General features: G+C 41.4%; 1 protein-coding gene across 5 annotated transcripts in view; it reads right to left on the bottom strand.

Moving 5' to 3' along the window:
* Positions 1-17,262, bottom strand: part of LOC141144826 (cadherin-10-like) — an 881,011-nt gene that overhangs the window by 398,663 nt on the left and 465,086 nt on the right. The window lies entirely within an intron of this gene.

Raw genomic sequence — 17,262 nt, forward strand, 5'->3', positions numbered from 1 at the left:
AGTGCCCTTTCTTTGTACTACATGTGGCTAGCTGCAATTTTAAACTTTCCCATTCTTTTCAGCTGTCCAGTTAATAATTCTGATGTAGTCTTTGTCCTCATACAGAGCCATGTACTCTAGTGGTAGATTATTGTCACAATGCTGTAACTATTTTCAAAGAACTCAATAGATTCCTTACATAACTGTTCATACTTCATGCTAAAATAGTGCATGTACAATTACAAGTACAATTATACAATCAATGTACTTTTTTTCTTCTTTACTATAATAAAATTACACTTTTAGGTTAAAAAAAGTAAAATAGGCTTACTGATATACAAATACACATCTAAACACCTGAAAATTGTAAATGTCAATGTATCTTTAACTTATTATGCATTGCAAATTAGTAATATCTCTAGTAGGGATGTGGTTCGCGTTCACTAATATTCATGAGCTTGGTGGATTTATTCATACCAAGAAAGAAGTACCCCCTGGATGGGACTTTAATAGACCGCCAACACTGGATAAATGTAAACAAAGTTTATTGCACAAATATGGAACAATAAGACAGGTGAGTATATATAAGTATAAAAAGACGTATAATGTCTAGTAGTGCATATAGCAAAGCAAAACACAAAAAACAAACAAAATGCAAAAATTACACTGGTACTCTCCAATGGGTAAAATGTCCTAATACCCGACACGTTTCCAGTTCTTTACACCTTCGTCAGGGGTACAGGATGGAGAATGGTTACATGTATTAGCTCAATTGAAGCGATTCCATATCAGGAGCTTGAAACAATTCAAAATATCAGGAGAAGCACAGGGCACTGTTCAGAAAAATTGTTGGCTTGGAGAAATCTATTCCCACATCGGTGTGATGATAGGTGTGTGATAATGATTAGAATTTGGCTGTAAACAATGTGTACTTTTTAAGGGCAGTAAGACGGAGGCAGACCAGAGCCTTAACCACTTGCCGACCGCCTCACGCATATATATGTGAACAGAGCGGCACGGGCAGGCAAAATCACGTACCTGGTACGTGATTGCCTTCCCGCGGGCGGGGGGTCCGATCGGACCCCCCCCGATGCCAGCGGCGGTCGGCATTTGTCTAGGAGCGATCAGAGATGAGGGGGAGGCCATCCGATCGTGGCCCCCCCCTCGCGATCGCTCCCAGGCAATGAGAAACATCCCCTGCCTGTGTATAGTACACACAGGCAGAAGATGTGATGTCATCTCTCCTCGGCTTGGCAGTTTCCATTCCGACACCGAGGAGAGAAGACATCCGAGTAAGTGTAAAACACTACACAACACAGTAGAACATGCCAGGCACACTAAACACCCCCGATCCCCCCCCCGATGGCCCCCCGATCCCCCCCCAATCACCCCCCCCCCGTCACAAACTGACACCAAGCTGTTTTTTTTTTTTTTTTTTCCTGATTACTGATTGGTGTCAGTTTGTGACAGTTAGAAGTGGTAGGGCAGTGAGTGTTAGCCCCCTGTAGGTCTAGGGTACCAACCTAACCCCCCCTAATAAAGTTTTAACCCCTTGATCACCCCCCGTCACCAGTGTCGCTAAGCGATCATTTTTCTGATCGCTGTATTAGTGTCGCTGGTGACGCTAGTTAGTGAGGTAAATATTTAGGTTCGCCGTCAGCGTTTTATAGCGACAGGGACCCCCATATACTACCGAATAAATGTTTTAACCCCTTGATTGCCCCCTAGTTAACGCTTTCACCACTGATCACTGTATAACCGTTACGGGTGACGCTGGTTAGTTTGTTTATTTTTTATAGTGTCAGGGCACCCACCGTTTATTACCGAATAAAGGTTTAGCCCCCCGATCGCCCGGCGGTGATATGCGTCGCTCCAGGCAGCGTCAGATTAGCGCCAGTACCGCTAACACCCACGCACGCAGCACACGCCTCCCTTAGTGGTATAGTATCTGAACGGATCAATATCTGATCCGATCAGATCTATACTAGCGTCCCCAGCAGTTTAGGGTTCCCAAAAACGCAGTGTTAGCGGGATCAGCCCAGATACCTGCTAGCACCTGCATTTTGCCCCTCCGCCCGGCTCGGCCCAGCCCACCCAAGTGCAGTATCGATCGATCACTGTCACTTACAAAACACTAAACGCATAACTGCAGCGTTCGCAGAGTCAGGCCTGATCCCTGCGATCGCTAACAGTTTTTTTGGTAGCGTTTTGGTGAAATGGCAAGCACCAGCCCCAGGCAGCGTCAGGTTAGTGCCAGTAGCGCTAACACCCACGCACCGTACACCTCCCTTAGTGGTATAGTATCTGAACGCATCAATATCTGATCCGATCAGATCTATAATAGCGTCCCCAGCAGTTTAGGATTCCCAAAAAAGCAGTGTTAGCGGGATCAGCCCAGATACCTGCTAGCACCTGCGTTTTGCCCCTCCGCCTGGCCCAGCCCAGCCCACCCAAGTGCAGTATCGATCGATCACTGTCACTTACAAAACACTAAACGCATAACTGCAGCGTTCGCAGAGTCAGGCCTGATCCCTGCGATCGCTAACAGTTTTTTTGTAGCGTTTTGGTGAACTGGCAAGCGCCAGCGGCCTAGTACACCCCGGTCGTAGTCAAACCAGCACTGCAGTAACACTTGGTGACGTGGCGAGTCCCATAAGTGCAGTTCAAGCTGGTGAGGTGGCAAGCACAAGTAGTGTCCCGCTGCCACCAAGAAGACAAACACAGGCCCATCGTGCCCATAGTGCCCTTCCTGCTGCATTCGCCAATCCTAATTGGGAACCCACCGCTTCTGCAGCGCCCGTACTTCCCCCATTCACATCCCCAACCAAATGCAGTTGGCTGCATGAGAGGCATTTTCTTTATGTCCTCCCGAGTACCCCTACCCAACGAACCCCCCCAAAAAAGATGTCTTGTCTACAGCAAGCGCGGATATAGGCGTGACACCCGCTATTATTGTCCCTCCTGTCCTGACAATCCTGGTCTTTGCATTGGTGAATGTTTTGAACGCTACCATTCACTAGTTGAGTATTAGCGTAGGGTACAGCATTGCACAGACTAGGCACACTTTCACAGGGTCTCCCAAGATGCCATCGCATTTTGAGAGACCCGAACCTGGAACCGGTTACAGTTATAAAAGTTACAGTTACAAAAAAAAGTGTAAAAAAAAAAAAAAAACACAAACAAAAATTAAAAAAAATAAATAGTTGTCGTTTTATTGTTCTCTCTCTCTCTATTCTCTCTCTCTATTGTTCTGCTCTTTTTTTACTGTATTCTATTCTGCAATGTTTTATTGTTATTATGTTTTATCATGTTTGCTTTTCAGGTATGCAATTTTTTATACTTTACTGTTCACTGTGCTTTATTGTTAACCATTTTTTTGTCTTCAGGTACGCCATTCATGACTTTGAGTGGTTATACCAGAATGATGCCTGCAGGTTTAGGTATCATCTTGGTATCATTCTTTTCAGCCAGCGGTCGGCTTTCATGTAAAAGCAATCCTAGCGGCTAATTAGCCTCTAGACTGCTTTTACAAGCAGTGGGAGGGAATGCCCCCCCCCCCACAGTCTTCCGTGTTTTTCTCTGGCTCTCCTGTCTCAACAGGGAACCTGAGAATGCAGCCGGTGATTTAGCCAGCTGACCATAGAGCTGATCAGAGACCAGAGTGGCTCCAAACATCTCTATGGCCTAAGAAACCGGAAGCTACGAGCATTTTATGACTTAGATTTCGCCGGATGTAAACAGTGCCATTGGGAAATTGGGGAAGCATTTTTTCACACTGATCTTGGTGTGGTCAGATGCTTTGAGGGCAGAGGAGAGATCTAGGGTCTAATAGACCCCAATTTTTTCAAAAAAGAGTACCTGTCACTACCTATTGCTATCATAGGGGATATTTACATTCCCTGAGATAACAATAAAAATGATTAAAAAAAAAAATGAAAGGAACAGTTTAAAAATAAGATAAAAAAGCAAAAAAATAATAAAGAAAAAAAATAAAAAAATAAAAGCACCCCTGTCCCCCCTGCTCTCGTGCTAAGGCGAACGCAAGCGTCGGTCTGGCGTCAAATGTAAACAGCAATTGCACCATGCATGTGAGGTGTCACCGCGAACGTCAGATCGAGGGCAGTAATTTTAGCAGTAGACCTCCTCTGTAAATCTAAAGTGGTAATCTGTAAAGGCTTTTAAAGGCTTTTAAAAATGTATTAAATTTGTTGCCACTGCACGTTTGTGCGCAATTTTAAAGCATGTCATGTTTGGTATCCATGTACTCGGTCTAAGATCATCTTTTTTATTTCATCAAACATTTGGGCAATATAGTGTGTTTTAGTGCATTAAAATTTAAAAAAGTGTGTTTTTTCCACAAAAAATGCGTTTGAAAAATCGCTGCGCAAATACTGTGTGGAAAAAAAAAAAAGAAACACCCACCATTTTAATCTGTAGGGCATTTGCTTTAAAAAAATATATAATGTTTGGGGGTTCAAAGTAATTTTCTTGCAAAAAAAAATAATTTTTTCATGTAATCAAAAAGTGTCAGAAAGGGCTTTGTCTTCAAGTGGTTAGAAGAGTGGGTGATGTGTGACATAAGCTTCTAAATGTTGTGCATAAAATGCCAAGACAGTTCAAAACCCACCCAAATGACCCCATTTTGGAAAGTAGACACCCCAAGCTATTTGCTGAGAGGCATGTCGAGTCCATGGAATATTTTATATTGTGACACAAGTTGCAGGAAAGAGACAAATTTTTTTTTTTTTTTTGCACAAAGTTGTCACTAAATGATATATTGCTCAAACATGCCATGGGGATATGTGAAATTACACCCCAAAATAAATTCTGTTACTTCTCCTGAGTATGGGGATACCACATGTGTGGGACTTTTTGGGGGCCTAGCCGCGCACGGGACCCCGAAAACCAAGCACCGCCTTCAGGCTTTCTAAGGGCGTAAATTTTTGAATTCACTCTTCATTGCCTATCACAGTTTCGGAGGCCATGGAATGCCCAGGTGGCACAAAACCCCCCCAAATGACCCCATTTTGGAAAGTAGACACCCCAAGCTATTTGCTGAGAGGAATAGTGAGTATTTTGCAGACCTCACTTTTTGTCACAAAGTTTTAAAATTGAAAAAAGAAAAAAAAAAAAAAATTTTCTGGTCTTTCTTCATTTTCAAAAACAAATGAGAGCTGCAAAATACTCACCATGCCTCTTAGCAAATAGCTTGGGGTGTCTACTTTCCAAAATGGGGTCATTTGGGGGGGGTTTGTGCCATCATGGCATTTTATGGCCTTCAAAACTGTGATAGGCAGCGAGGAGTGAAATCAAAAATTTATGCCCTTAGAAATCCTGAAGGCGGTGCTTGGTTTTGGGGCCCCGTACGCGGCTAGGCTCCCAAAAAGTCCCACACATGTGGTATCCCCGTACTCAGGAGAAGCAGCTGAATGTATTTTGGGGTGCAATTCCACATATGCCCATGGCCTGTGTGAGCAATATATCATTTAGTGACAACTTTTTGTAATTTTTTTTTTTTTTTGTCATTATTTAATCACTTGGGACAAAAAAATAAATATTCAATGGGCTCAACATGCCTCTCAGCAATTTCCTTGGGGTGTCTACTTTCCAAAATGGGGTCATTTGGGGGGGTTTTGTACTGCCCTGCCATTTTAGCACCTCAAGAAATGACATAGGCAGTCATAAACTAAAAGCTGTGCAAATTCCAGAAAATGTACCCTAGTTTGTAGACGCTATAACTTTTGCGCAAACCAATAAATATACGCTTATTGACATTTTTTTTACCAAAGACATGTGGCCGAATACATTTTGGCCTAAATGTATGACTAAAATTGAGTTTATTGGATTTTTTTTATAACAAAAATTAGAAAATATAATTTTTTTTCAAAATTTTCGGTCTTTTTCCGTTTATAGCGCAAAAAATAAAAACAGCAGAGGTGATCAAATACCATCAAAAGAAAGCTCTATTTGTGGGAAGAAAAGGACGCAAATTTCGTTTGGGTACAGCATTGCATGACCGCGCAATTAGCAGTTAAAGCGATGCAGTGTCGAATTGTAAAAAGTGCTCTGGTCAGGAAGGGGGTAAAACCTTCCGGGGCTGAAGTGGTTAAATAAGGCTGCTCGGTTAGCATGTACCAGCCAGTGGTCCCAGACTCCCTATGCCCTGTAAAAGCATAATCTGTGTAGGGGAATGTAGCCCCTGTGTGGCTGTGCCTGCTAATTTGTGCCTGGTGTATTTATTCAGATTCAGAATACTTTATTAATTCCAAAGGAAATTTATGTGCAGATTCACCCAGTAGAATTTTTTTTAAAAGCATAATGCACTACTCCATGGCTTAGAAGGGCCAATAAGGGGGGTTTTGGATACTCCAGTCCCCTCATTATAAAAGGGAGGGCAAAGGGCAGCAAAAAATTGCAGGCTGCTGTATGAAGAGGATAGAGAAAAATGACAAACTGTATATGGAGAAATTAGGGTCAGTTAGGGAATGGAACTATAAAGCTTGAGTTTAGCCTTAAAGTGGTTGTAAACCTCAGACACAAAATATGAAAAAACACATTGTTCTATATTGTGCTATTGACTCTCTTCAAACCACTTAGTGTCATTTCTCTTTCTGTTATCCCAACACCAAGAGCTAAAAAGGTGACGGGGAAGGGAGATGCAGTACTCTGCCTGTGAATCAGGGCTCAGAGCTGTCAGCTTTGTGAAGACTTCAGATCCATGCCCCCAGCTCCTAGATCAAAGAAGAAATCCTTTCCTCTTTGTGTTTTCAAAATGATCTACAAAGGACCTTGATGCAGATAGACAGCTACAACTTACAGTATGTACAGAAGTAGGATAATTTTTTTTAACTCTGTGTATTACCTAATGCTGGTCAAATGTAAAGGTTTACAACCACTTTAAAACCATTCTCTATAGCTTTAATAAGCTAACTTACCTGTAGCTGAGGATGTCCCACATTGTGCAGGCAGCTGGATCCTGTAGAAATTCTGTGCAGGGATGCCTTGTCCTCTTCCTGTTTCTGAACTTCCAGCACTGTGGGAGATAATAGCTTTGAATCTTCTGTGAAGCTGGTGTAAAAAAAGTTCCCAATGAGGAACCAGCCCCTCCTTCAACTTTTGGAAGTATTCTTTCATTGTTTTCACTACCTGTAGCATGATTTATGAATAGAGGAGAGTCTGATTAGTCACAGGATTTTCTCTCTCAATTGCAGTTCATGTTACAGGTAGTGAAAGCAATGAAATAAAGTCTTCCAATGGAGTAGGAGGGAGTAAGGGGCAGGTCCTCTTTGGGAACATTTTCACAGTAGCTTCACAGAAAACCTGAAGCAATTAACCTCTGCAGCTCTAGAAATTAAGAGACAGGAAGAGGACTGGGCATCCCTGCAGAGAAGATTTCTACAGGATTCAGTTGCCTGCACGATGCAGAACATGCTTTATTACTGGTAAGTTAGCTTGATAAAGCTATAGAGAATACTTTATTTTATGTCTAAACTTCAGCTTAAATTCTGATTACTAGGTATTTAAGCAATACAACCCAATTGCTGCCTTTTTGTTTTTTAACTTTGGGGGCTTGTTTGTATTGATTTGAGTTCTTAAGTGACTCTTAACTGATGTCCCATCTATCACTCAAAGATTTCCCTTTAGAAAAACAAAAATACTTTTGCTTAAAGGGGCTTTATTTTTGGAGTTTTGTTTTATTTTGGATTATATTGTTTTTATTTTTTATTAATGATGCCTTTATTTAGCCTTTTTTTTGCTGGGCATCTCTTAAAAAAGTAGGATTTTTGCTTAAGAAAGAATTCTTGAGGGTTTTTATCTGTTTTGGGGTTAGATTGTTTTTATCTCCCCTACAGTTAGAACACATCCAGGGAACACCCTTAACCCCTTGATTGCCCCCTAGTGTTTAACCCCTTCCCTGCCAGTGTAATTTATACAGTAATCAGAGGCTATTTGTAGCTCTGATCGCTGTATAAATGTCAATGGTCCCAAAATAGTGTCAAAAGTGTCCAATCTGTTGCCATCCCGATAAAAATCGCAGCTATCCTCCATTTCTTGTAAAAAAATAAATAATAATAATAATGCCAATCAAAATCTACCCCCTATTTTGAAGACTCTATAACCAATGAATATACACTTATTGCAATTTTTGTTACCAAAAATATGTAGAAGAATACATATTGGCATAAACTGAGGAAGAAATTTTTTTTTTATATATTTTTTGGTAATATTTATTATAGCAAAAAGTAAAAAATATTGTTTTTTTTTTAAATTGTCGGTCTTTTTTTGTTTATAGCGCAAAAAATAAAAACCGCAGAGGTGATCAAATACCACCAAAAGAAAGCTCTATTTGTGGGGAAAAAAGGACGTCAATTTTGTTTGGGTACAACGTGACCGCACATTTGTCAGCTAAACCGACGCAGTACCAAATCACAAAAAATGCTCTGGTCAGGAAGGGGGTAAATCCTTCCAGGGCTGAAGTGGTTAAGGAATGGTATTTTAGGGTTTTAATATACTTTGGGGTCTCCTACTTTTTATTTTATGTTGGTAGGATTCTTTAACCACTTGAGCTCTAAAAGGTTTTACCCCCTTCATGGCCATTTTTTTCTTTTTAGCACTGTACTACTGGTAATTGCACAGTCAAGCAATGTTGTAATTAACCACTTCAATACCGGGCACTTCCCCCCTTCCTGCCCATGACAATTTTCAGCTTTCAGTGCTGTCGCATTTTTAATGACAATTGCGCGGTCATGCAACACTGTACACAAACATCATTTTTATAAAATTGTTTCCACAAATAGAGCTTTCTTTTGGTGATATTCAATCCCCACTTGGGTTATTTTTTGCTGAACAAATAAAAAATGACTGACTTGTTTTCAAATATTTATCTCTGTTTGTTTCTGTTATAACAAATTGTAAATAAGTACGTTTTCTCCTTCACTAATAAGGCGGCATTGATGGGCACTGATAGGTGGCACTAATATGCAGCACTGATGGGCAATGATAGGCAGCACTGGTGGGCACTGATAGGTGGCACTGATATGCAGCACTGATGGGCATTGATAGGTGGCACTGATGCGCACTCATAGGTGGCACTGATGGGCCACACTGATAGGCGCTGAAAGGCTGCACTAATGGACACTTATAGATGGCACTGATAGGTGACACTGATGGGCACTGATAGATGGCTCTGATAGGCAGCACAAATGAGGAGGCACTGGCAGGCTATACTGATGGACACTGATTGGCACCTCTAATGGGCACTGACTGGCAACCCTGGTGGTCATGGATGGGCATACCTGGTGGGCACAGGTGGGCATCCTCGGGGGGGCTGCACTGATGATCAGCGCAGACCCCCCTGTCAGGAGAGCAGCCGATCGGCTCTCCTCTACTCACGTCTGTCAGTGCGAGTGGAGGAAAAACTGATAAACAGGTCTTCCTGTTTTTTCTGTGATCAGCTGTGATTGGACACTGCTGATCACATGGTAAAGAGCCTACATCAGAGGCTCTTTACGGAAATCAGTGATTCAGTGTGGCAGACTGATACACCACACCAACGATCGCCATGCTGCGTGCCCCCGCGATCGCGGCTTAACCTGCTGGACGTCATATGATGTCCAGTCAGGATAACTTAACCACTTTATGGAAATTCTTCTGCTATATGACGAGCAGGAAATGGTTAAATAAAATGTATGTCATTTATTTCACAAAAATAGAGCTTTCTTTTGGTTGTAGTTAATCACCACTGGGTTTTTTTTATTATATAAATGAAAAAAGACCTAAAATGTGGAGAAAAAAAAAAACACAATATCTTTTTACTTTCTGCTATAAAACATAGCCAATAAAAAAAAATTTAAAAATCAAATTTCTTCATAAGTTAAAGCCTAAATATTATATAAATTGTATTTTTTTTATTTTATAGTAGTAATGGCAGCGATCAGTGACTTATAGTGGGGACTGTAATAGTGCAGCGGGAAATCTGATACTAACTGATATTAGCTGGGAACTGACTAAAGCCTAGTATGTCTGATATTTTCATTGTGTGTACGGGTCTTAACTGACACTGACATCACTAGTGACACAAATACAGTGATCAGTGTTAATACTATACAGTGTAACAAGTGTTATTGTGTATATTATGTGCTGCTTTTTACTGAAAAATGTATTTGTTCCATCTCCCTGCGCACCCTGTATCTGGAAGAGGCCAGTGATGTACAGGTATGACGTTGTGCCTGTAGGAAACGCCCATCCAGAGTACAATGTGGGTGATCCTAAAGAGAATATGTTCGGGGTTCTCAAAGCAAAGCATTCACTTGTTACTGACCATCTGTGCTAGATGCTGCCTTTTGTTTCAAGCACAACGCTGCAATATTTGAAATAAAACTAAAGGCAAGTAGTCTGTAGTCTCTGACGTTTCTACATTTTTATGTTAGAACCCCTACCTGTATTTAGTAAATTTGGGCTTAGTATTGCTCATTAAAATGTTCCTGATGCTGTCAATTTTACATTGGTGTGTCACCTACAGTCCCTAAATTATTAATAAGAGCTCCAAAGAAATTGTCCAAGGACAGGACAGAATTGTATCAGCAAAATTAGGGACAGCCTCAGAAAACCACTTTCAAACTTGTTGGCATATCACAAGCATTTAATTTACCCATGTAAGGACCAGCCACCGCAGTTATACTGCGGCAATGGGGCTCAATCGCGCAAATTGCTGTAGGTGTATGTCAGCTCGTACACAGTGATTTGTGGTACACATTGGGCAGCGGGGGAGCCAATCAGCGATGTCCGCCGGCAACCCATGATTGTTCCCCACAAGTTTAAACAAGGCAAATCTCCATTCTGACAGGGGAGATCACACAGATCCTGTCTTTCTGCTACTCAGGAAGACAGATCTGTGTGTTTCCCCAGTCACACAGTCTCCCATACAGTTAGAACACACAGTGAGGGAACACATTTAACCCCTTGATCGCCCCTGATGTTAACCCCTTCCCTGCCAGTGTCATTAGTACAATAACAGTGCATATTTTTTAGCACTGATTACTGTAGTAATGTCACTGGTTCCCAAAAAAGTGTCAAAAATTTTAGTTACAGTAGGTGTCCGATCTGTGCGCCGCAATGTCGCAATCCTGCTAAAAATCACTGATTGCCACCATTACTAGTAAAAAAAAAAAAAAAAATAATAAAAATGCTGTAAATCTATCCCCTATTTTATTTTATAGACGCTATAACTTTTGCGCAAAAAACAATCAATATACACTTATTGGGGGTTTTTTTTACCAAAATTTGTAGCAGAACACATATTGATTGACCTAAACTAATGAATAATTTAGTTTTTTTAACTGTTTTTTTTTTTGGAAATGTTTTATAGCAGAAAGTAAAAAAAAAATGTTTTTTTTTTTTTAAATTGTCGCTCTTTTTCTGTTTAGAGCGCAAAAAGTAAAAACTGCATAGTTGATCAAATACCACCAAAAGAAAGCTCTATTTGTGGGAAAAAAGTACATCAATTTTGTTTGGGTACAGCATCGCACAACTGCAAAATTGTCGGTTAAGGTGATGCAGTGCCGTATCACAAAAAATGGCCTGGTCAGGAAGTGGGTAAATCCTTCCGGGGCTGAAGTGGTTAAAGAATTTGCGTATGTTTATTGCTGCTCCCAAAGACACATGAAAAGACCCTTTCACTGTTATCAGCATTTTTTTTCTATTTTTTATTTTCAGTATTGGTACATGTTACCCATGGCAGGGTCCAGCTTCCCATGCCTTTTTTATAGTATATTGCCTATTACTCCCTTAAAAAGGTCAGAGCTTACTTATAAGGCTGCCCCATAGACTCTCCTGCAGACTTCAATAGGATTTACCACTGTTTGGGTTACCGGAATTTTAGAGAGTATTCGCCAAAGATTTAGTGAATCAAACTCAAGTGGATTCTCTTATCTCTATTAACCTCCCTGGCGGTATGATTATTTCGGATTTTAGGTGCTGAAAGCGGTACAATTATTTTGCATGGAAATTTGGCGTTTTATATTGTAGGTCTGTAATTTTTAACAATAACACACTTAAATCTGTCCAAACAATAGTCTAGTAGATATCCCGGGTATGATAAAGTTTGAAACACAAAAACATAAATTATAATATAATAAATAAAAATAAATAATTAAAAAAAAAAAAAAATTAATAATAAAATAAATTTCCCCACGATTCACTATCGCTCAATTCTGCAAGTGTTCTAATTTACTATTGCTGTTTTCTAGCTGGTCTAAAGCTACTTTTGATGTAAAGGGACACTTTTTGGTTGCTGTCGACAATCTCCAGTTTCCAGGCAGAAAGAACAGTATATATAATATAAAACTGCATGCAGGGCATAGGACAAAGCACTGGGGACAAAAGGGATGCAAAATAATTTCATACAGTACTGTAATCTGTAAGATTACAGTACTGTATGTGTTATGGTTTTTACACTTTTTTGAATTTGCCGCCAGGCTCCGCCCCCGTGCGTCGCGCCGCTCGCAGGGAACGGAGCCTGGCACAGAGAGGCTTCGGAGGAGGACGGAGCCCACGGACACAGCGGGGGGACAAGGTAAGTAAAGCCTCACCAGGATCCTGCGATGTAATCCCGAGTGTGGCTCGGGGTTACCGCTAATGGTCCTGAATTTTAACCCCGAGCCACACTCGGGAAAACCGCCAGGGAGGCTACGTAGAAAGAAAACACACATTGGAATATTGTTCAAACTATGTTATGTATTTATAAGATGTTTCTGTTAGATTTGGCCTTTTTAGGTTTCTCATGTGTGTTATCATTAAAAACAACAAGGGACGAGTCTGGGAGGACCCCACGTAGAGGACTATAACTACTAATACCAACACTACTGCCTTAGATTTATAGCACAATTTTCCAACATACCCCCTCTACCATATACATATATTTCTGCCTGATAGAAGTAGCTTTACTGACCACGAAGACCAAGGAGGAAAATCCTCTTTCCTTCCCCTCCCACTCCCCAATCCCTTCCCTCTCTTTCATCTTTAATACCTTTCCATACACCCCCGATATCTTTCAGATCAACCCCAACCATCCCATTTCTTTTCGCAACATCGGGCTGTTCCACATGGAACTTATGCAACTTAAGGACACAGTTAGAAACAGACCCTTTTCCATCCACCTCATTCACCCTTCACGTAAGTTCATCGTCTTACAGAAATGAGACTCCAGCTCTACACCCAGCATCATTCATTTTAACTTTTGCTAGGGTTGAATCCATCCGATTTTTTTTTTTTTCTTTTTGACGGGTTTCATCTGGAAGTTCAGACCGAATAATGTTCAAAATATTTTTATATGCTTGCCATGTATACAACACAACAAAAATATGCTTGTCATTGTTGACTGACGTACTTAATGTACTGGATGTCACTATTGTGTATTGTTCTTTAATACTTGCAATAAAAATTTTATTGGAAAAAAAAAAACACAATTGTGCGTTTTATGGTGTACAGTACATACTTTACCTACAGTACTTAGGTTATCAGAACTCAGGGGAGTTGATTTAGTAGAGGAATACAAACTGATACCTGGGCAAGCAAATAGTTAAAATTTAGTTTACTTCAACCATTTAATTCAATTAGCAATAAAACACACTTTTGCAGATGTTTGGGTATTTAAAGGGTAATTCCACTTCTGTCAGAAAAAAGAAAATATTAAATAAAAAAAATAATATATCATACACAATTGTGACACAAGTCATATTGTAATTTATTATTTAAAATTACCATTCCTTTTCAATCTGCAGCTCTGTAATTTACTGTAAAGTGCAAAGCAATATGGCTACCTGGAGCTGTTCTGTACACAGATGTGTACAGACCTCCCCCCAGATATGCCATCTCCTGCTTGTGTGATTGACCGATTGGCTTTCCCAGAAGTCTCCACTAAGACTCCGGGGTAGCGGATCCACCTCGCGTGAATGAGGCCTAAGATGCAAGCATGCTATAGCAATTTATTCCTACTCTTGTTAATATACTTTATTAAATCAGTACTATACTGTAGCAAACATTGTCTGTTGATGTTTTAAAGTGAGCCTGCCAGCAAAAGAAATACCCTTATGTATCTTATGTGAATATAGAATCTTGTATATTAGCCTTTAGAAGGTTATAATGACTTAAGCTGGGGGTATACACATACCGAAAGTAGGACAGCTAAGCAGGAGCCATGTGACTTTTGATACATGTGCAAAACTGCCTGTTCAATATAAGCTGGTCCAACAAATGGTTTCTGTCAAATTGTCATGCTGGAAAACCAATGTTCGATCAGACCTTGCAGCCAGTGGTTGCAAGCACTAATCAGTGTATTCTGGAGGTGGGGGGGGGGGGAGTCCTCGCTGTCAGAATATAAAGCCATAACAAGAGAGATCCCTGTACCAATATCACTTGTGTTGATGCAGGGATCTGTGCGTTTTTTTTTTTCATTCAACCCACTGAATGAAAAACAAGCTCAGTGTGCTTACCCTGCTTAAAAGTTTCTCTATATACACGTAGGGAGTGTTTAGTTTTCAGGCAGTTGATCAGATCATTGGAGGTTGATTAATTAAAGGAACCAGAGACTGTTGATTTAACAACATAGATTACTTGGTTTTGAATACAGATTATTTCAAGGAAAAGTAAGATCCAAAAATGTTTTTTGTGTATATATATATATTATATATAGGAAGGCCAGTATGGTGGCCTGAAATTATGGGAGGAGCCCAGGGGGTATTTAAGCAGACCACCCACACTGGTCTGTGTTGGTTCCAGTGCGTGGTATTATGTCACCAGGCCGACTCTGCCAGCTCACTGCGTGTTTGTGAGTCTGTGTTTTCGAATTCCAGGGTGCTGCAGTTCCTGAGTTCGTAGGTTTTCGTTGATCGTTCCACGCTCGCTGTCACAGGTATAATTTGTTGTTACCGTTCCTACAAACGAACCATTAGTTAGCACGTTCCCATTCGTAAAACTGTCATCACCTCATGTCGTAAAAATCCCTTGCCCCATTCTCACAGCTTCGTAGAAATTTCACCATGATATTTGTATGTACTCGTACTCATTCGTTGAGAGTTGTACCCTATTCGAGCACAGTCGCATCAGCGACATAATGACTCATGGCAGCCCACTGCTCTGGACCATTCGTATCTAGTCGCACGAACATTACAAATCACGTAACTCACTCACATGACAGCCACTTCCGAATCAAATCACATCAGCGGCATATGTCTCAAATCCATTGCCCTATATACCACACCTCCTACTAAACCTCCTACAAATACTCACACCTACAGCCGATCCAAGTCTTGTCACATCATCGGCACCACTATTCAGATCCTCGGCACTACAAAAACACCGACAGCCCGATCCGAGTCCATTCGCATCATAGGCACAAACGATTCGGATCTTCGGCACTACAAACCCCCCTTCCACATCTCCTACAAACACCACATCTCCTACTAACACCACCGTTACTCTCACCAATAGCCCAATCTGAGTCTAGTCGCACTATCAGCACAACGATTCGGATCCACGGCACCACAAACCTCATCGTTACTCACACCGACAGCCCGATTCAAATCTAGTCACATCATCGGTGCAACGATTCGGATCATCGGCACTACAAACACCACCGTTACTCACACCCCATCCCTGTCTGAATCCAGTTGCATTGATGGTACAAACACAGCAGCACAATGATTCGGATCCTCGGCTTTACGTTACTCTTATCAAGTATCAACATATGTATCTCACAATCTATTTGTACAGTCATTCCTATATACTCAAATTCTGCTATCTTTTGTTTTCACCTTCCTGATAAGGCTGCTTACATGCAATTGTTGCAAACATCTCTGCAAGTGGCTAAAATCAATCACTCTTACATAGTTACATAGTTGGTGAGGTTGAAAAAAGACACAAGTCCATCAAGTCCAACCTTTGTGTGTGATTATATGTCAGTATTACATTGTATATCCCTGTATGTTGTGGTCGTTCAGGTGCTTATCTAATAGTTTGGGATGAATTTCTCATGAACTGGAATGGCATATCAATGTTCATTCCATCAGCATCCTCTTCTTCACCTCAGGTAGTCACAGACGCCGCAGCCTCTATGGATTTCGCTGCAATTTACTGGTTTACAGGACCATGGCCTCCAGAAATCCTCCTGAATCCCGGGTTCAGTCAGTCCTCCTCATTATTCGAACTCTACCCCATTGTGGCAGCAGCACAAGTCTGGGGCAGCACCTGGGCAGGGCAAACAGTCACGTTTGCCACAGACAATCAGGCCACGGCCAATATCATAAATAAAGGCAGGTCCAAATCGCTGGCCATCATGTCCTTCCTGCACAGGCTGGTGCAACTATCCCTACAGCATCAATTCAATGTGCACTGCATCTATATCCCGGGCAAGTACAATACCTCAGCCAATGCACTATCCCATTTTAACTTTGCATCATTCTTTTCACAGGAACCTGGAGCCGACCCGGCCACATCGCTTATCCCACCTTGGTCGCATCTAACGTTGGCTTAAAGCAACACCTTCACAAAGTGACTCGCCTTATTAATCAATCACTATCTTACAACACCCTGAAGGCCTACCGTACTGCTTGGAAGTCCTACGACAAGTTCCTAGCCTCAAACCCCGGGACAGTATCAGGAGATCTCAAGCACATCTTGGCATTGGCTTTCATATTGTTTTGCCACACACAGTTGGCGTTGTCACGCAATACTATTAGACTCTACTTAGCTGGCATCCAAAATTTCATTTCCTTACAAGATCCCACCAAACCATGTTCACTGCCCATGCAGTCAAAACGATCCTACACGGTATTCACAGGCAACAACCCCAAACCAGTAGCAAGCACCTACCTGTCAGCAGCTCCATTTTCAGAGACATGTCTAACATCCTGTCACTTTCCCCTTTCGGGTTTTGGCCCAGCCTAATCATTTAAGCAGCCATCTACCTGGCCTTCTATGGCTTCTTAAGCTTGAGAGAGTTCATTATCACACTGGCCCCAGTTGCCAGGTGTTACGCAGACACCATCTGACATGCCACCAGAGTTACTTCATCCTGCACCTCATGGCATCCAAAATGCAACAGTCCGGTCCCGGGGGGAGATATCAAACTTTTCCAAACTCATAACGCCTTGTGCCCAGTGGCCATTCAAGATTAGTTATTAGCTCATCTGTCCTACCTCTCGGAGTCTAGCCTATTGCTACCTTTCCCTACTAACCCTTTAAGTGGTAACCAGTTCACCAGACACGTTGCTCTTGCTTAACTTA

The sequence above is a fragment of the Aquarana catesbeiana genome, linkage group LG05, assembly GCF_042186555.1.
Source record: "Aquarana catesbeiana isolate 2022-GZ linkage group LG05, ASM4218655v1, whole genome shotgun sequence".
In the NCBI taxonomy this organism is placed as follows: domain Eukaryota; kingdom Metazoa; phylum Chordata; class Amphibia; order Anura; family Ranidae; genus Aquarana; species Aquarana catesbeiana.